The 20,702-nt window shown below is 38.7% G+C and overlaps 1 long non-coding RNA gene across 8 annotated transcripts in view; it reads right to left on the bottom strand.

The window, feature by feature from the left end:
• Positions 1–20,702, bottom strand: part of LOC140643019 (uncharacterized) — a 160,604-nt gene that overhangs the window by 40,353 nt on the left and 99,549 nt on the right. Inside the window, exon 6 of one of the 8 annotated variants that reach the window (XR_012039398.1) lies at positions 14,286–14,807. The exons of the other annotated variants lie outside the window; for them this stretch is intronic. This is a non-coding gene — a long non-coding RNA (uncharacterized lncRNA). Of the gene's footprint in view, positions 1–14,285; positions 14,808–20,702 lie in introns of those variants that run through there. 8 annotated transcript variants of the gene reach the window in all.

Raw genomic sequence — 20,702 nt, 5'->3', positions numbered from 1 at the left:
ACGAACGCAAAAGAAACAAGAGCAAAAATGAACTATTGGGACTTCATCAAGATAAGAAGCTTTTGCACAGCAAAGGATACAGTCAACAAAACTCAAAGAAAACCTACAGAATGGGAGAAGATATTTGCAAATGACCTATCAGATAAAGGGCTAGTTTCCAAGATCTATAAAGAACTTCTTAAACTCAGCACCAAAGAAACCAACAATCCAATCATGAAATGGGCAAAAGACATGAAGAGAAATCTCACAGAGGAAGACATAGACATGGCCAACACGCACATGAGAAAATGTTCTGCATCACTTGCCATCAGGGAAATACAAATCAAAACCACAATGAGATACCACCTCACACCAGTGAGAATGGGGAAAATTAACAAGGCAGGAAACCACATGTGTTGGAGAGGATGCGGAGAAAAGGGAACCCTCTTACACTGTTGGTGGGAATGTGAACTGGTGCAGCCACTCTGGAAAACTGTGTGGAGGTTCCTCAAAGAGTTAAGAATAGACCTGCCCTACGACCCAGCAATTGCACTGCTGGGGATTGACCCCAAAGATACAGATGCAATGAAACGCCGGGACACCTGCACCCCGATGTTTCTAGCAGCAATGTCCACGATAGCCAAACTGTGGAAGGAGCCTCAGTGTCCATCGAAAGATGATGGATAAAGAAGATGTGGTTTATGTATACAATGGAATATTCCTCAGCCATTAGAAACGACAAATACCCACCATTTGCTTCGACGTGGATGGAACTGGAGGGTATGATGCTGAGTGAAGTAAGTCATTCGGAGAAGGACAAACATTGTATGTTCTCATTCATTTGGGGAATATAAATAATAGTGAAAGGGAATAGAAGGGAAGGGAGAAGAAATGTGTGGGAAATATCAGAAAGGGAGACAGAACATTAAGACTCCTAACTCTGGGAAACGAACTAGGGGTGGTGGAAGGGGACGAGGTCGGGGGGGGGGTGGGGGTGACGGGGTGACGGACACCGAGGGGGGCACTTGACGGGATGAGCACTGGGTGTTATTCTATATGTTGGCAAATTGAACACCAATAAAAAATAAATTTATTTAAAAAAACAAAAAAAACAAACAAACAAACAAAAAAAGATTCTCTCTCCTTTCCCCTCAGCCCTTCATCCCCTGCCCTGATCTTGCTCTCTCTCAAAAATAACAGACTGCTATAGGGGTGCCTGGCGAACTCAGTCAGTGGAGCATGCAACTCTTAATCTCAAGATTATGAGTTCCAACTCCACATTGTAGAGATTACTTTAGAAGAAAAAAAAAAAAAACTCTTAAAAAATAATAAAATAAAATACAGACTGCTATAGGAGTTGCCAGGCTCAGAAACTAGTCCACAACCTCCACAGATCACAGATACCAGTGAACAGCTTTAGCCATAGGAGTAGGTACCAGATTCATGGCTAGAGTTTTGAAATGAAAGCTGAATGAATATTGAATATAGAAAGTTGCAGAAGATTTGTGGAAGAGAAGTATTGAGAAAGGAATTTAAATGTGTTCAAGCTACAACTGGAATGGATTTACTTAAGTTAAAAAGAAAAAAAAAGAGAAATATCAAAAGTACACTGGTGTGAAATTAGAATTAGAATTCGGTTTTCTCTCTGTTTAAAAAAAAAAAAACGTTTTCTGAGATTATTGGCCTGCTCTTAGTAAGAAATTGTAAACACACTTTATCTTTACCTTTTACATAATGTCTAGAAAAAAGACTGTGTTTGACATGTTTTTATAATGTTTTGGACTCCTTGAGAAAACTGAGTCTTCTAAGAGCTAAATTTGTTATAACAATGTAGCTTTTTACATATGTTAAATTTCATGGGAAGCATTGTCAAATAAAAAGTGATGCTAAACTCCTTTTAGGATCTATTTGTACGAAATTCCTAAAATCCTATGTCCTGGTATAATGGTATGCCCTACTCGATTGCATTATAATGAACAGATCTTTAACCATGGCCATTTTTCAGTCTTTTGCAGATGTTATTGTTTTATTCTGATGCTTTGGGGGGGAAAGTTCCTGCAGAAGCTTTATTTCAAGGAGATTCTTGGAAAAGACTTTAACAAGTACAGGTTTCTGATAACTAAGATCAATTTGCCTTCACCTGGAAGGTGACATGATTTGACATGGGGTCCCAGTGAACAGTCAAGAAAAATTCTTCAGATGTTTTCAGTAGAAAAAAAGGTGTTTTTATTAGATCACGGGACAAGACCAATTGACAGAAAGAGCTGCACTAGGATTGTGAGGATCGATTGATTATATACTTTTAAGTTGGGGAGTATAGAGACAAAGCTTCCAAAAGGATTTTTGTATGTTAGAGAAGACTTAAGGAAGCTTCCAAAAGGATTTTTGTATGTTAAAGAAGACTTAGAGGATCCAGGAGACCTGGTTATTGTCAGGCTAGGGTGGTTTTTTCCTCCAGCAAGACATGAACATTAAGATAGTCGGGAGTTCCTGAAGGAATGTCTTGCTCTGCCTGTCTCAAGTATTCGTCAGTGGGCTGCAAGTTATAAGGAAATTTAATTTTATATACATTTCTTTTGCCTTTGTTCTCCACATTCTCTAGGAACTCAGCTGCCTAGATGTTGATAACCTTACTAAGGGCAAAAGGCAACCTTAGCTTAACATTATTCCAACACCCCAGGATCTCATGAGTCTACTTTAACATACAAAAATTCTTTGGAAACTTCGTCTCTACCCCACCGAGATCCATGTTGGCAATCATCCCCCAAGCTTATGACCCACTGGTATACATCTGAAAAGTCTCTTAACTGGGGTTCTGCTGGACAGCAATAAATGACTTTTTCCTTATAGTAGCTAGCCCCCGCGAGGTCCTAGAAACTTTGCTTCCAAAATTCGTTACAGACTTATGCTATCCCTTAAACTCCCCTCCCAACTTGAAAGTATATGATTAGCCACTCTCCATAATCCCTTGCAGCTCTTTCTGTCCATGGGTCCTGTCCCCATGCTTTAATAAAACCACCTTTTTGCACTGAAGACATCTCAAGAATTCTTTCTTGGCCATTGGCTCTGAACCCCACCACTTAAACCACATCAGGCTGAGCTCAGAGTGGTCTAATGAGCCCTAGCCATTAACCCTTTGCACTGATGTGTAGGCTATTCTAAAGGGATTAACCCTATGGCTCAGATAACAATGGAAGGCCACCAGGTGGATGATTATGAATAAGCTTGTAAGGCGTCAGGATATGTGGAAAGACACTTGAGTCCATCTGCAAGAGCCTGAGGTGGTTCTCATCATTTTTCATTTCCCAGCTCAGACACTGATACCCCTTGGCAGTCAGGAAGCTGATCCCTTAGCTCAGATACAAGCTGTAGCTACTGAATCTTCAGTAGCTACAGCAGATTGGCTACACAGGAAGAGAGGAGACCACAGTGCCCAAGTAGCATGGCATATTGTCAGGGATGCCAGATTGCCTTTGAAGTACAGTGACTTGGTTAATGCAATAACAACATGCCATGTGTTCTAAACAATACCCAGGGCAACTGCTAACAGAATCTAGGGTTATCCAATGGAATTCCCAGCTGCTGAAGGACTGGCAAATTGATTACATTGATCCCTTCCCTCAGACTGAGGGTTCTAAATATGCCTTGGTTTGTGTGGACACCGCACCTGGCCTAACTCATGCTTTCTCCTGCTGTGTGCAAACCAAGCTGCCATCATCAGGGACCAGAGAAGCTAAATACAATGTGTAGTAGCAAATTAAATTATTAACAGGTAAAACAAGCTAAGCCAGGTGGACTAAAGTATCCTAGCCTTTAATACATTTAAATGACCAACAAACAATTCAAAGTTCTCATATTCCTTTACCAGTCCTAAAACTTTCCCTGTTCATTTCAAATGACATATAAAATATTGGCCTTTGTAAACCAAAGTCCTTCTTAAAGAAACTTGCATTCATTCTGTTTCTTAAAGTTATAAATCTTACCATGTCTTTGAAATTTAAACAGCCTACAGTCTCCTGAAACTAAAGGGGGGAAAAGGAAAAAAGACTTTTTCAAATACAACTTGCTAGAAGGGCTCACCTGCCCAAATTCTAGATCTCAGCCTCCTTACGAAAAATACAAATCTCAAAAATCTTCTCCACAGTAATCAATAACCAAAAGTTCTCTGCATCTGTCTGCATGTTTATATGTCTATTGTGAATAATTGGCATTTTCTACCTTCAGATGATATTGCTAAAATTAATTTGTAATAGAGTTGTATTTATTTGGCTTAAAGAAAATTAAGTGCTTATACATAAATTTAGTATTCATAAAATTTCTCAAAAATAAAATAGAAATATAATCTAAATGAATTTCAGGTTCACATGGTCAAGGAAAATATTTGGTATTAAAGCTAATTCAGGTGTTCATCTAATTAAAATAGGCATGTCTTTAGAATTATTAAATACAAAATTTTATTCTACAAAATTGAATTATTAAATTCAAAATAAATACAAAAATTTATTTTAAATTTACTAAAATAAGCTCATGCTATAACTGTTACAAAATTTGTCACCAATAATTTGCTATAATAAAACTTTTACTTGAAAATAGCTTCAGGTGCCTGGCTCAGTCAGTTATGCATCTGCCTTCTACTCAGGTCATCATCTCAGGGTCCTGGGATCCAGCCTTAGTCTCCCTGCTCAGTGGGGAGTCTGTTTTACCCTCTCCTTCTGCCCCTTCTTCCCCTTCTGTGCCCTCTCCTTCTCTCTCTCAAATTTTAAAAAACTTTTTAAAAAATGAAAATAGCTTCTAAAATCTTTTTGGTAACCTGAAACCTTAAAATTTTGCTAAGTTAAGAGATAGGTTAAGTTAAATTCATTGAATATCTAAATTATTTCAAAATAAGATAAAATAATGAAACTGAACACTAAAGATAGATTTATACATTTTGGCTTCCTTATTAAAAAGAAAATAAAGATAAATTTGGGTCCATTAGTGAACATTTTTTTGTGTTTCATTGAAATATTGTAGTATTAAAAACATATCTAGAAATTATGAAATATATTGATCAATTTGCCAGTCTAAAGAATGCTGTATAACACAGTTTACAATCGCTTACTACTTAGTTTTTACTAGAAATTAAAGTTCTCAGGGTTAACAATTCTAATTACATATGTGGCTAAAGGTACTAAAAATCATAAGAGAAACAACTCTATGTACCAGAAAAGTAGGTTATGTGCTTTCAGTGAAAGTAAATATGAGGAATGGAGATACTCTGTTTGGTTGGAAAAAAGAGAAAGTAATTTTTAACTAAAGTAAGGCTACTTATTTGAAGAAGTAGAATATAGGACATAATCTTAATTTAAAAAAAAAGAAGGAGGAGATGGTATTAAATGTTTATAGAAAAGGAACTTTTAAAAGGAAATTTAATGTATGGTTAGACCCGGTTATGATTGGATACATTTCATTAAGTAAATAAGATTTAATATCAAATGTATACTGGTGCAAAATTAGAATTGTGTTTTCTCTCTGTTAAAAAAACAAAGTTCTCTTAGACTATTGGTCTACTTTAATAAAAATTTGTAAATAAAAGGATTTTTCTTTTTACCTTTAATAAAATTTACCTTTAATAAAATAAAGATTCCGTGTTTTCTTCTTCATCAGGATTACTAGTACTTGAAAAAACTGTGTATTTCCATAACATTAAAAGATCTAAGTTTTTCTCACAACTATGTAATCTTCTGTATTTTCCTTTAAAATCTTTTACTGTTACTTAGGTTAAATAGATAATTAGGTGTCAAAATGAAGTGTGATCCTATCCTATTCAAATGTTTGAATCTTTTGATTTTTTAAAAGTTTTTATTTAAATCCCAGTTAGTTAACATGCAATGTAATATTAGCTTCAGGTGTACAATATAGAGAGCTTTAGCACTTCCATCTACTACCCTCTGCTCATCACAGTGCATTCTTTAATCACCATCATCTATTTAACCCATCCCCCACCCACCTCCCCTCTGGTGACCATTACTTTGTTCTCTATAGTTAAGGATCTGTTTCTCAGTTTGCCTCTCTCTCTTTCTTTCTCTTTGCTTGTTTGTTTTGTGAAATCATATGGTATTTGTTTTTCTCTGACTGGCTTATTTCACATCAAAAAATCTCATTCTCTTTGATGGCTCAGTAATATTCCATTATATATATACCACATCTTTTTTTTTTTTTAAGATTTTATTTATTTATTCATGATAGTCACACAGAGAGAGGGAGAGAGGCAGCGACCCAGGCAGAGGGAGAAGCAGGCTCCACGCAGGGAGCCCAACGCGGGACTTGATCCCGGGTCTCCAGGATCGTGCCCTGGGCCAAAGGCAGGCGCCAAACCCCTGCGCCACCCAGGGATCCCTATACCACATCTTTTTTAACCATTCACCAATTGATGGACACTTGGGCTGTTTCCCAATAATTTGTCTATTGTAGATAATGCAACTAAAAATATTGGGGTGCATGTATCCCTTTGAATTAGTATTTGTATTATTTGTATAAAAACGTAGTAGTGCAATTGCTGGATTGCTGGGTAGCTCTATTTTTAACTTTTTGAGGACCCTGCATATTGTTTTCACAGTGGCTACACCAGTTTGCATGCCCACCATCAGTACATGAGTGTTCCCCTTTTTCCACATCCTCACCAACACTTGTTTCTTATGTTGGTGATTTTAGCCATTCTGACAAGTGTGAGATGGTATCTCATTGTAGTTTTGATTTGCATTTCCCTGGTGACTAGGAATATTGAGCATCATTTCATGTGTCTGCTGGCCATCTGGATGTCTTCTTTGGGGAAATGTCTTTTCATGTATTCTGCCCATTTTTTAGTAGAATTATTCATTTTGAGGGTGTTGAGTTTTATAAGTTCTTTATATATTTTGAATACTAACCTTTATCAGATATGTCATTTGCAAATATCTTCTCCCATTTGGTAGGTTGCCTTTTAGTTCTGTTGATTGTTCCCTTCACTGTGTAGGAAGTTTTTATTTATTTTCATTATGATGAAATCCCAGTGGTTTATTTTTGCTTGTTTTTTTCCTCTTGCCTCAAGAGATATATGTAGAAAGAAGTCACTATGGCCCATGTCAAAAAAGCTACTGCCTGTGTTGTCTTCTAGGATTTTTATGGTTTCAGATCTCAGATTTAGGTCTTTAACTTATTTTGAGTTTATTTTTGTACATGACATAAGAAAACAGTCCAGTTTTATTCTTTTGCACATTGCTGTCTAGTCTTCCCAACACTGTTGAAGAGGCTTTTTCCATTGGATATTCTTTCCTGTCTTATCAAAGACTAACTAACTGACCATATAATCGTGGGTTCATATCTGGGTTCTCTATTCTATTCTACTGATGTGTGTGTCGGTTTTTGTGTCAATACCATGTTGCCTTGATGATCACAGCTTTGTGATATAACTTGAAGTCCAGAAAGGTGACGCCTCCAGCTTTGCTTTGCTTTTTCAAGACTGTTTTGGCTATTTGGGGTCTTTTCTGGTTCCATACAAATTTAAGATTGTTCGTTCTAGCTCTGTGAAAAATGCTGTTGGTATTTTGATGGGGATTACATTAAATGTGTAGAAAGCTTTGGGCAGTATAGACATTTTAACAATATTTGTTCTTCTAGTCCATGAACATGGAACATCTTTCCATTTCTTTGTGCCATCATTAATTTCTTTCAACAGTGTTTCATAGTTTTCAGAGTACAGGTCTTTCACCTCTTCAGTTAGGTGCATCCCTAGGTATCTCATGGCTTTTAGTGCAGTTGTAAATGGGATTAATTCCTTAATTTCTCTTTCTGCTGCTTCATTATTGGTGTATAGAATGCAACAGATTTCTGTATGTTGATTTCGTATCCTGAGACTTCACTGAATTTGTGTATCAGTTCTAGTAGTTTTTTTGTTGACTCTAGTAGGAGTCTTTTGGATTTTCTACATAAAGTATTATGTCAACTGCGAATAGTGGAAGTCTGACTTCTTACTTGCTGATTTGGATGCCTTTTATTTCTTTTTATAGTCTGATTGCTACGGCTAGGACATCCAGTACTATGTTAATAAAAATGGTGAGAGTGAAGCCCCATCTTGTTCCTGACCTTAGGGGAAAAGCTCTCAGTTTTTTTTCCCATTGAAGATGATATTAGCTGTGGGTCTTTAGTATATGGCCTTTATCATGTTGAGTGTATTCCCTCTATCTCTACTTTGTTGAGAGTTTTTATCATGAATGGCTGTGAACTTTGTCAAATGCTTTTTCTGCATGCATTGAAAGGATCAAGTGATTCTTAACCTTTCTTTTACTAATGTGATGTATCACGTTGATTGATTTGTGAATATTGAACTACATTTGTAGCCACTTGATAGTAGTGAATGATTAATGCATTCTTAAATTTGGTTTACTATGCTTTTATTGAGAATTTTTGCATCTATGTTCATCAGGGATATTGGCCTATAGTTCTCTTTTTCAGTGATATCTTTATCAGGTTTTGGTATCAGGGTAATGTTGGCCTCATAGAATGAATTTGGACATTTTCTTTCCTTTTCTATTTTTTAGAATAGTTTGAGAATAAGTATTAATTTTTCCTTAAATGTTTGTTAGAATTCACCTGTGAAGTCATCTGGTCCTGGACTTCTGTGTGTTGGGAGTTTTTTGATTACTGATTCAATTTATTTGCTGGTTTTTGATCGGCTCAAGTTTTCTATTTCTTCTTGCTTCAGTTTTGGTAGTTAAGTGCTTCTAGGAACTTATCCATTTCTTTCAGGTTGTCCATTTTGTTGGCATATGGTTTCTCATATTATTTTCTTATTATTGTACTTTTGTGGTATTGGTTGTTAATTCCCCTCTCTTATTTGTGATTTTCTTTATTTAGGTTCTTTCTCTTTTCTTTTTATAAGGCTGGCTAGAGGTTTGTCAATTTTATTTACTTATTTAGACTTTATTTACTTGAGAGAGAGCAAGCTAGAGACAGAGAAAGCACGCACACATGAGGAGGGGGGAGGGGCAGGGGGAGAGGGAGAAGCAGACTCCCTGTGAGGAGCCCAAAGCCATGCAGGGCTCAACTCAGATCCCCTTAACAATGACCCAAGCTGAAGGTAAATGCTTAACTGACTGAGCCACCCAGGCACTCCAGAGGTTTGTCAATTTTATTAATTTTTTCAAAGAACCAGTTCCTGGTTTCATTGATCCTATTATAGTTTGTTTTGGGTTTCTTGGTTTGTTTTTGTTTTTTTGTCTTTCATTTTTAGTTTCTGGATCATTTATTTCTGCTCAATTTTTATTATTTCCTTCCTTCATCTGCCTTTAGGCTTCATTTGTTGTTCTTTTTTAGCTCCTTCAGGCATAGGGTTACATTGATATTTTTCTTGCTTCTTGAGGTAGACTTGTATTGCTATATACTTCCCTCTTAGAACTTTTGCTACATCTCAAATGTTTGGGGCCATTGAGCTTTCATTTTCATTTATTTCCATGTATTTTTAAATTTCTACTTTCATTTCCTGCTTGACCCATTCATTTTTTAGTATCATGTTATTTAACTTCCATGTATTTGGTCTTTCCAGACTTTTTCTTGTGTTGACTTTAAGTTTCATAGCATTGTGATCAGAAAATATGTATGGTACAACTTCAGTCTTTTTGTATTTGTTGAGGCCTATTCTGTGATCTAATATGTGATCCATTTTGGAGAATGTTCCATGTGCACTTGAAAAGAATGTGTATTCTGCTCTTTGGGATAGAATATTCTGTATATATCTGTTAAGTCCATGTGCTCCAGTGTGTCATTCAAAACCAGTGTTTCCTTGTTGGTTTTCTATTTAGGTGATCTGTCCATTGATATAAGGGGGTATTAAAGTTCCCAATATTACTGTATTATTATTGAAGAGTTTCTTTACGTTTGCTATTGTTTTATATATTTGGGTGCTTCTATGTTGGGTGCATAAACATTTATAATTCATAGATCTTCTTATTGGATTGTCCCTTTTATTATGATATAGTGACATTCTTTGTCTCTTATTACCATCTTTGTTTTAAAGTCTATTTTGTCTGATGTAAATATTGTTACTCTGGCTTTATTTTGACATCCATTTGCGTGCTTGATGTTTCTCCAGCCTCTCAATTTCAATCTCCAGGTGTCTTTATTTCTAAAATGAGTCTCTTGTAGTCAGCATATACATGGGTCTTCTTTTATCCATTCTGACACCCTATGTCTTTTGACTGGAGTGTTCAGTCCATTTATATTCAAAGTAATTATTTTTTTAAGATTTTATTCATTTATTCATTAGAGACACGGAGAGAGAGAGAGGCAGAGACATAGGCATAGGGAGAAGCAGGCTCCTTTTGTCACGAGCCCGATGTGGAACTCCATCCCAAGACCCTGGGATCATGACACCCTGACGGTGCTCAACCGCTGTGCCACCCAGGTGTCCTCAAAATAATTATACATATATATATATATTACCATTTTATTACTTGTTTTGTGGTTGTTTCTGAAGAATTATTCTGATCATGACTTGTCTTTCTCACTTTGGGTGTCTCCTGTCCACTCAAAGAGTCTCCTTTAATATTTCTTGCAGGACCTGTTTAATGGTCATGAACTCCTTTAGGTTTTGTATGTCTAAGAAACTCTTTATCTCTCTTTCTATTCTGAATGATAGTCTTGCTGGATAGAATATTCTTGGCTACAGAATTTTTTTTATTCAGCACTTTGAATATATCATGCTACTCCCTTCTGACTTGCCATGCTTCTGTTAAAAAATGTTCAGCTAGTCTTATGGGATTACACTTATAAGCTAAGGACTTCTTTTTGTCCTGCTGCTTATGTCTTGGTGTTGGCCTGTTTTGTTGTTTTTGATGGAAGTTCTCTCTGACTTCTAGATCTGGATGTCTGTTTCCTTCCCCAGATAGGGAAGTTTTCAGTATTATTTCTTCAAATAAATTTTTTTCCCTTTTTTCTGTCTCTCTGATTTTTCTGGGACTCTTTTATTATGTATGTTATTACATTTGATGAAGTCATTAAATTCCCTAAGTCTATTCTTAAGTTACATAATTCTTCTTTTTATTCTTGTGTTAAATAATTCTTCTTTCTTTTGTTCAACTTGATTACTTTCTATTACTTTGTCTTCTAGGTCACTAGTTCATTCCTCTGCTTCTTCCAGCCTATTCTTCTTGCATTAAGCCTGTTTCTAATTATTGCAATCTTCATCTCTGATTGATTCTTTTTTTAACTCTTTTATCTCTTTGCTAAGAGTCTCACTGATATTTTCTATTCTTTTCTTAAGCCAAGTGATTGGCTTATGATTGTTCCTTTAAATTCTCCATCAGGCTTGTTATTTATGTCTGTTTTGTTTAGATATCTTGTTCTTTCATTTGGGATAAATTCCTCTATCTTTGCATTTTGTCTAAGTTTCTGTCTTCTTCTCTGTGTTAGAAATGCCAGTTATATCTCCTGCTCCTGAAAGTAATGGCTTTATGAAGAAGAGGTCATGTAGTGCCCAGGGTGTGGTGCTTCAGGTAGTGTCTCTGGTGTGTGCTACACACATTCTGCTGCTGTGTTTTGGCTGCTCTTTCAGGCCAGTCTATTGAAGATGCTCTCCTTGTCTGCTAGGGCAGTGTTTGGTCCCTGGCCTGAGTATGGCATTTTTACTAGGTGTGCTCTGGTCTGCTTGTAAAATGAGACCTGCCACTACCTCCATCAGAACTGCGGAACTCTCTGGTCAGGAGACAAGGTGTGGGCAGGGGTTTGTGCTGAACTTTCTGGAGAAGGGCCTGCTGCACTGGGGCTGAAGCAAATCTGACTGAGAAGGGCAGTTCTATGGGAGTGGGAGCACAGAGGTGGGGTTTTGTGTATACAAGTTAGGCAGCCAGTGTCTGTGCTGTGCATCTTCCTGCAGGTGGCTTTGTGTTTATACTGAGAGGTGGGGGAGGGAAATGGTGCCTGCCAGCTCCTTTGTTCCCAAAGAGGTGAGTCCATGAATGCTGTCTCTTGGTGACATGCTCTGAGAAGAGCGAATCTCCACTTGTGTGCTCCAGGTGTTCTTCAGGTCACTGTCTCCATGCTCTCTGACCCTGGGTTGTTTGCCTGCCTTCTCTCCAGGAGCAGCACAGTGCCCTCCAGGCTCTATCCCAGCCAATTCCGCTGACCTTTGAAACACCAGGCTTTAAGCCCTTCTGGTTGCAAGAATTCATGAGATTCAGCCCCTCTCATTTTCCAAGCCAATGGCTTTGGGGAAGTGTTCTCCAGTGTGTTCCCCTGTGTGTTCCTCAGTCTTTCTCACCTTTCCCTGTGACCAGAGTTCTCTCCTCTCCACAGCACTGTGATCTGTTTCTTCCCTAAACCCTGTCTCTGTACTTCCTACCTTCTCTGATGTAGCCTCTTCTCTCCCTTTCATGGTGGAGGTTGTTCTATCAGTCTCCAGATCTATTTCTGGGGTATTTAACTAGTCATCTAGTTGTGTTCATGGGACAAGAGGAGCCAACCGTCCTCCTACTCCACTGCAATCTTCCTTTTCTCTCTAAATCTTCTGATTTTTTTTTATAAACCTCCCTAAGTCAAATTCTAACTTTAAATTTTTCTAGAGGATCCCTTGAACATTTCAAAAGTTTTGTTCCCCTCATAAAAGAGAAATATTCAACAGTTAGGGTTATTTGGTATGTTAAATTACATGGGAAACATTGTCAAATAAGTGACACTAAACCTTATTTGATTATATTCTTTTAGATATATGTTATTACAATAAATGTTTTACAAATTTTAAGAAACTCCTAGAAATCTGATATGTCCCATTATGTTATCTTGAAATACTGTGTATTGCAGAAATAAAAAAATTTCCTTGTCAGTTGCATTGTAATTAACTCTAAGCAGATCCTTAGCCATGCTATATTTGTCTTTTGTCATTTACAGTTTACAGTTACTGGTTTACTCCAATGCTTTTGCAAATGTGTTTTATCTTCAGAGAGATTCATAGAAAGGACTTTTAAAGATATAGGTTTCTGATCATCTTATGATCATAAAACTGAACTGGGTAAGAATTTCTGAAACTAGTGAAAAGGGTGGATTCAATTAGAACAATAATTGGGTACCTGGATGATTCAGTGGTTGAGCATCTGCTTGTGTTTGGCTCAGGTTGTGATCCTAGGGTCCTGGGATTGAGTCCCACATCAGACTCCCTGCAAGGAGCCTGCTTCTTCCTCTACCTCTGTCTCTGCCTCTCTGTGTGTCTCTCATGAATAAATAAAATCTTAAGAAAAGAACAAGAATTAATAACATGGTACTAAATGCACTACAGACAATAATTTTAATTTTTATGATTTTTTGTTTGAAACGTTGACTTTTTAATGTCTTGTTTTTCTAGATTTAAGAAAACCTTTTCTCTTAAGCTAACTGATTTAAAGCAACTTGATAAAACATACCTTTGTGAATAAATCAAAACATTAATTTCTGTCTTTCTACCTATTCTTTCCAGAATTTGGAATCTCAGAAAAGACTACTTTTGAATCTCCTTGGAAAGGACTAGTGTAGGTTCTCCTCACTACCCAGATATCAGTCAAACTTCAGCAATTTAATTTTGGATGTGTATCTCACAGTTGAAAAAGGCTCCACCTGACATTTGGTCCCATACAAGTGTTGGAGATTTCCCAATCAGATTGACTAGTAAGAGAAGTGACCGATATCAAGGTAGATTGCCTCCATTGGAGATACTGGATTAATATTTCATATTTTAAGCACAAAATCTTTTCTTCTTCCCTTTCTTTCCTTTATTCTGACAATGGCCTGGAATGAAAACTCCATTATTCATATCTCCCAGGCCACTGCTAAAGGGAGTAATCCTGGCCCATTAAGTTGTTGGATTTGTGATAAAAAAAAAAAACTCCTGTCCATTAAAAGTGCCACTTTAGTGGAAATGATTTGTGTCAAGGTGATGGGGGAAACACAGGGCTAGCTGAGGACAAGGCACAAGCTTTGGGCAGCACATTGACAAGTCCTGGAAACAGGCAAAGGAACATTACTCTACAAACTCAACTGCCTCAATGTTCATACTTTGCTAAAGGCAGAAGGCAATCTTAGCCCAACCCCCAGGAGCCTGTAAGTCTATTTTAACATACAAAAATTCCTTTAGAAATTTCCTTTATCTCTAAACCCCCAAAATACATGTAGGCAATCATCTTCCAAACACATGGCCCACTGATACACATCTGAAGAGTCTCATGACTCAGGTTTTATTAGACAGTGATATGACATTTTCCCAGAAATAGCTAGCCCTCTCGAGGTCCTGGATTGGATAATATTAAGAACCACGATGATCATGATGATGATGATGATGATGATTTTTATTATGGCAATGTTGAACATGATAGGGACAATACTCAGATTAAACACCCAGCATACCAACTGTATATTTAATAAGACACTTATTGATTCTACAAAAAAAAATCTGAAATAAACTACAAACTATCTCCACTTCCATGCAAACAACATGGTCTTGAGTAGAACATATGACACAACATACAAATATTATAAGTGTGAATCACAGGCAGATTGCTCTTCTGGTGATGAGACAGGAATCTCTAAACTAATATATGCATTGGGCTGAATGAAGAATAATGTAGATATAAACACCACCAAATGGGGGGCAAGAGCATGGTCATATCAGTTTAAAACTATTTGTTACATTAATAATATATAAAAAATTGGACAGCCCCGGTGGCACAGCGGTTTAGTGCCACCTGCAGCCTGAGGTGTGATCCTGGAGACACAGGATGAAGTCCCCCGTCGGGCTCCCTGTGTGGAGCCTGCTTCTCTCTCTGCCTGTGCCTCACCCCTCTCTCTCTCTGAATAAATAAATAAAAATATTTAAAAATAATAATAATAATATATAAAAAATTGCCAGTTGGAACAAAATTATGCTCTATTTGTGGAAGAAAACACATAAAGAATCAATAGATGACTGGTGAAAACCAAGAGTAAGAAGCAAAATATTAAATTCAAAAATTTGGGAAAACATAGAAAAAATATTTTAAAATTATGAGATGACTTTACCATACAGAATACTAAATATGTAGTTTCAGCCATAGGTAATGATGATCCTTTAGGAGTAGACATTGTCACAGCATATCCACATGAATACAGTTGAACAACTATATCTTTAAATATAAATAAGCCCAAACTCGATCATTTATTATACTCCCAACTTACAGCTTTTAAGTCATACTTAGCTACTAGAAAATTAACAGTAGATCCATGGGCACTATGTCCAGATTTTAAAAGAATAGGGACATTTCTTAAGGTATATAGAGAACATATAGGAAACAGCATATAACACATATCATTATCTTTGGTAGTATACACTAGGCTTCTATCAACAGATTTCTACCACAAGAATATAGGAACCTGTGCTAATAAAACCTTCATGGTCATATTGGAACCTACAGTACTAACCTATACCTTGAAATTTAATATACAGAACTTTCAATCCAGATAGAGATTCCCAAATTGTGCCTAGTTTTATACATCTTAATTTATTCCCAACTTACAACCTCTACCAAAAACAGATTCACTAAAATGAAGGTAACCTTTACAGTTCCTTCTTGGACCAGTAAGAGGCTTAATTGGAGAAGCAATCGCAAGTGCTTTTCCTCAATTATAAATTGATGAAATCACATTAAATTTTTAGAATTTTGAAATCAAACAATCTCAATTTTACACACATGCAAAGGCAAGCTGCAAAGGCAGCTTTCTCATCACTGGACACAGAGACGGATAAAATTAGCAATATATTACAAAACATAAATGAATTTCATATAAAGGTAAATAGAGCCATGGAAATTCTTCATAAAGTAGTTGGAAGAAACACTAAAAATACCAAAATACTAAAAAATAACATGAAGGATGTTTCTCTAATTGTAGAATGTCGGTTTTCACAGTTAAGATTGGTTGATACGTGGAATACTTTTAGGACAACTACAATCTTGGGGGCAATGCTGGTCACCTAAGATAACAGACAACCAAATCAGAGAGAAAGTAGATAACAACATATCCTAAAGGCTATGGTTCCTTGAGCAACAGTGAAATTAGCTTATTGACACTTAAAGGAGGTAACATGACATTGAGTTACCACATTTCTGTGGTTCTCCAATATCAAAAGAGAGACTTAATCCTACAGGTCACAGAAAGACCCTTTATGATAGAAAAATGGTATCCAGGATAGGTTTTTTGGTTTTTTTTAAGATTTTATTATGCAAGGAGCCCGATGAGGGACTCAGTCCCGGGGAATCCAGGATCAGGCCCTGAGCCAAAGGCAGATGCTCAATCCCTGAGCCACTATCCTGGGCGTATATCCCTAATGACTAATGATGATAAGGATTTCTTATGTGTTTACTGGCTATTTGTATATCTGTTGGTTTGCAACCCTCTCAGGAGCTTCTGATGTATAATCTGATATTAGTCTCCAAAGGCAGAAGGCAAGGAGAGAAGACCAAAGAAAGAAGCAGGTCATTCCAGGTTGGTAGGTGTCAGTTTTAATAAGCAAATAGGATTTACATAAGAGACTTGTCTTGGGCAGGAGCAAGATGAATGAACTCCCACCCCCAACTACCAAATTTTAAAAATTTATATAGAGGCCCTAACTGGGTTTAGTCACTGTACAGGTATTCTCAACACCATATCACTAACTCAATGTTGTGTCCTTGGCACAGCCTCTAGAAGTGGGAAAGGCAAGAAGAACCCATATTCCAAGGACAGGGTAAGGGATAAGGAACATCAGATCACCTGGGTCCAGCTCACAGATTGATCAGTGATTATGTCTTTATGGGGACAAAAGGAATCCCTCATCTGGTGACTCGTGATGCTCACACCATCCGCTATCCTGATCCCCACATCAAGGTGAATGACACAATTCAGATTGATTTGGAGACTGGAAAGATTATTGATTTCATCAAGTTTGATACTGGTAATCTGTGTATGGTGACTGGAGGTGCCAACCTAGGAAGAATTGATGTGATCACCAACTGAGAGAGACACCTTGTTTCTTTTAATGTAGTTCATGTGAAAGATGCCAATGGCAACAGCTTCACCACCAACTCTCCAACATATTTGTTACTGGCAGAGGCAACAAACCATGGATTTCTCTTCCTTGTGGAAAGGGTATCCACCTCACCATTGCTGAGCAAAGAGACAAGAGACTGCTGGCCAAACAGAGCAGTGGGTAAAACGATCCCTAGGTGATGTGATTGGAAGTCTTTAAACTTAAAGAGTCTACAGCACAGAAAAAGAAAAGTAAAGTTAAAAATGGAACTACCCTATGACCAGCTGTTTCACTACTACTAGGTATTTATCCAAAGGATACAGAAATGATTCAAGGGGACACATGCACCCCAATGTTTACAGAAGCAATGTCCACAATAGCCAAAAGCAAAATTATGAAAAGATCCCAAATGTCCATGGACAGATGAATGGATAATGAAGATGTTTCTGGTTTTTAATTAAGTTATCTTTTTATTTTGAATTATAAGAATCATTTATATATTCTGAAGACAATTTCATTTTCAGACATAGGATTTTTCAAATATTTTTTCCTATTTGTGGGTTGTCTGTCTACTTTCTTGATAGAATCCTTTGAGGTACAAAATATTTTAGTTTTGATAAAGTAAAATTTATCTATTTTTTTTTTGTGCTGTGTTTTTAGTGTCATATTTAAGAAATTGCCTAGGGAGGGCGGGGCAAGATGGCTGAGAAGTAGGGTCCCCAAGTCTCTTGTCCCCCCACCAACTAACTTTGAAGATAACTTTCAAATCATCCTGAAAACCTACGAATTCAACCTGAGATTTAAAGAGAGAAGAGCTAGAATGCTACAGAGACAAGAGTTTTCACTTCTAACAAGGTCGGAAGGCAGAAAATATTTTAAAAAATTAAAAAGAATCCAGTGGGGGAGGGACCCCCATGAGGATCCGGGCTAAGGCCTGTGATGAAAGCCTCCCGGGACAAGAAAGCCCAGTCCCGGAGAAGCAGGAACTTTAAAAACCCACACCGGATTCTTCCCAGATGGAAAGGCACTTAGCAGGGAACTCGGGGAGAACCGCAGGAGGGGCAGTGGAGCCTCCAGCCTCCCACGGTCACTAACAGAGGACGCGCCCGGGGAGAGCCGCTGCACACCACAGCCCATCTCGGTAAAGGGCTGGAGCGCCCGCCCAGCGGGTCTTCGGGGAGAGGCTGGTCCGTCAGGCAGGGCCTCTGGGTGGAGGGGGCTGCGCCCTGCTGCCTTCAGGCGCCCCGGGCCCAGGAGCTAGATTCCAGCAGCGCAGGCCCTGGATCCCAGGGCTCCAGGGGACACAGCCCAGGATACTGCACTCCCCCCAGGACAGGCAGAGGTGGGGATGGCACAGGACAGCAAGGACTCTCCTGCCGCCGGGCACCCACAAGCTGTACAGATCAGCACCCCCCACCCCAGGAGCATCCAGGCCAGTGTGGACTGGGAGACTCTGGTACTCCAGAGCTGGAGAGCTGGCTGCACCCGTGTTGTTGTTCCTCCTGTTGTCACCCTGTGCCTGGGAGAGGTGGGGCTGCCAGGGGAGAGAGGTCTCACAGGTGAAACAGCTCCCATTGAGCCGTGCACCTGGCAGGGGGCGGGGCAGCTCCCCGGGGTGCACACACCTGAGAACCAGCACAGCAGCACCTCCCACAGAAGACCAACTGGAAGGACAGGGGAAGAGCAAGTTATTGACCTAGCAGTGCTGGAAAGCTCCAGGGGAAGTCAAGGGATTTACAGTATATAGAACCAGAGGGTCCCTGGCCCGAGCCTGAGGGTCCCTGGCCTGAGCCTGAGCCCTGGCCTCCCGAGTCGCCCTCTGGCTCTCAAGCAGCATGAGCTTCACCACCCGCTCCACCTTCTCTTCCAACTACTGGTCCCTGGGCCACCGGGTCCGGCCTATCAGTAGGGCGGCCAGCATCTATGAAGGCATGGGGGGCTGGGGCTGCTGGGGCTCCTGGATCTCCGTATCCCGCTCCAACAGCTTCCGGGCAGCTGGAGGGGTCTGGGGGCCCCGCCAAGGGGATGGCCGGGGGTCTGGCGGGCATAGGGGGCATCCAGAGAGAGAAGGAGACCATGCAAGACCTGAATGACTGCCTGGCCTCCTACTTGGAGAGGGTGAGGAGCCTGGAGGCTGATAATCAGGGACTGAAGATGAAAATCCGGGAACACCTGGAGAAGAAAGGCCCCCAGGTCGGAGTCTGCGGGCATTACTTTAAGACAATCAAGGACCTGAGGGCTCAGATCTTTGCAATTGCTGTGGACAATGCCCGCATCATTCTGCAGATTGACAATGCCCAGATTGCTGCTGACGACTTCCACGTCAAGTATGAGACAGAGCTCAGGTAGACTATATTCTTCCTCCACTATAATTTCTTCAGCACCACCATCTCCCAGTACCCCTCCCCCCCTTTTTTCCTCTTTTCCTTTCTTTTCTTTTTTTTTTTTTTTCTTTCTTCTTCTTTAGGATCCCTGGCCCTTTATTTTTTACTACTTTGTTTTAAAATTCATTTTTCACTTTAGTGGTCCTTTTTTTTATTTCTTTCTGATCATTGTTTTCAATTTCTGGTCTCTGACCTTGGCAGAATCAGCTAGGATGAAATTTACTTAGGTCATGGTTGATATTCCTGACACAGCCCACTCATACAGCCACTCTGCACTGAGAAAAATGACTAGAAAAAAGGAAGAACTCACCACAAAAGAAAGAATCAGAAACAGTACTCTCTGCCACAGAGTTACAGAATTTGGATTACAATTCGATGTCAGAAAACCAATTCAGAAGCACAATTATAAAGCTACTGGTGGCTCAGTAAAAAAGCATAAAGGAACCAAGAGACTTCATGACTGCAGAATTTAGATCTAATCAGGCCAAAATTAAAAATCAATTAAATGAGATGCAATCCAAACTGGAGGTCCTAATGATGAGGCTTAAAGAGGTAGAAGAAAGAGTGAGTGACATAGAAGACAAGTTGATGGCAAGGGGGGAAACTGAGGAAAAAAGCAAAAAACAATGAAAAGACCATGAGAAAAGATTAAGAGAAATAAATGATAGGATCAGAAGGAAAAATCTATGTATAATTGGGGTTCCAGAGGGCGCCAAGAGGGACAGAGAGCAGGAAAGCATATTTGAACAAAACATGGCTGAGAACTTCTCTAATTTGGGGAGGGAAACAGGCATTCAGATCTAGGAGATAGAGAGGTCTCCCCCTAAAATCAATAAAAACCATTCAACACCTTGACATTTAATAGTGAAACTTGAAAATTCCAAAGATAAAGAGAAAATCCTTAAAGCAACAAGAGACAAGAGATCTCTAACTTACATGGGGAGAAATATTAGATTAACAGCAGACCTCTCCACAGAGACCTGGCAGGCCAGAAAGGGGTGGCAGGATATATTCAGGGTCCTAAATGAGAAGAACATGCAGCCAAGAATACTATATCTATCAAGGCTCTCATTCAGAATAGAAGGAGAGATAAAGAGCTTCCAAGATACACAGAAACTGAAAGAATATGTGACCACCAAACCAGTTCTGCAAAAAGTATTAAGGGGGACCTCTGTAAAATAAAGAGGAAGCCCAAAGAAATAATCCACAAAAACAGGGAGTGAATAGGTATTACGATGACACTAAATTCATGTCTTTCAATAGTAACTCTGAACATGAAATGGGCTAAATGATCCCATCAAAAGACGCAGGGTTTCAGA

The sequence above is a fragment of the Canis lupus genome, chromosome 11, assembly GCF_048164855.1.
Source record: "Canis lupus baileyi chromosome 11, mCanLup2.hap1, whole genome shotgun sequence".
NCBI lineage: Eukaryota > Metazoa > Chordata > Mammalia > Carnivora > Canidae > Canis > Canis lupus.
Note: the sequence above shows the minus strand (reverse complement) of the source record. Positions and strands in the feature narration are given on the sequence as shown.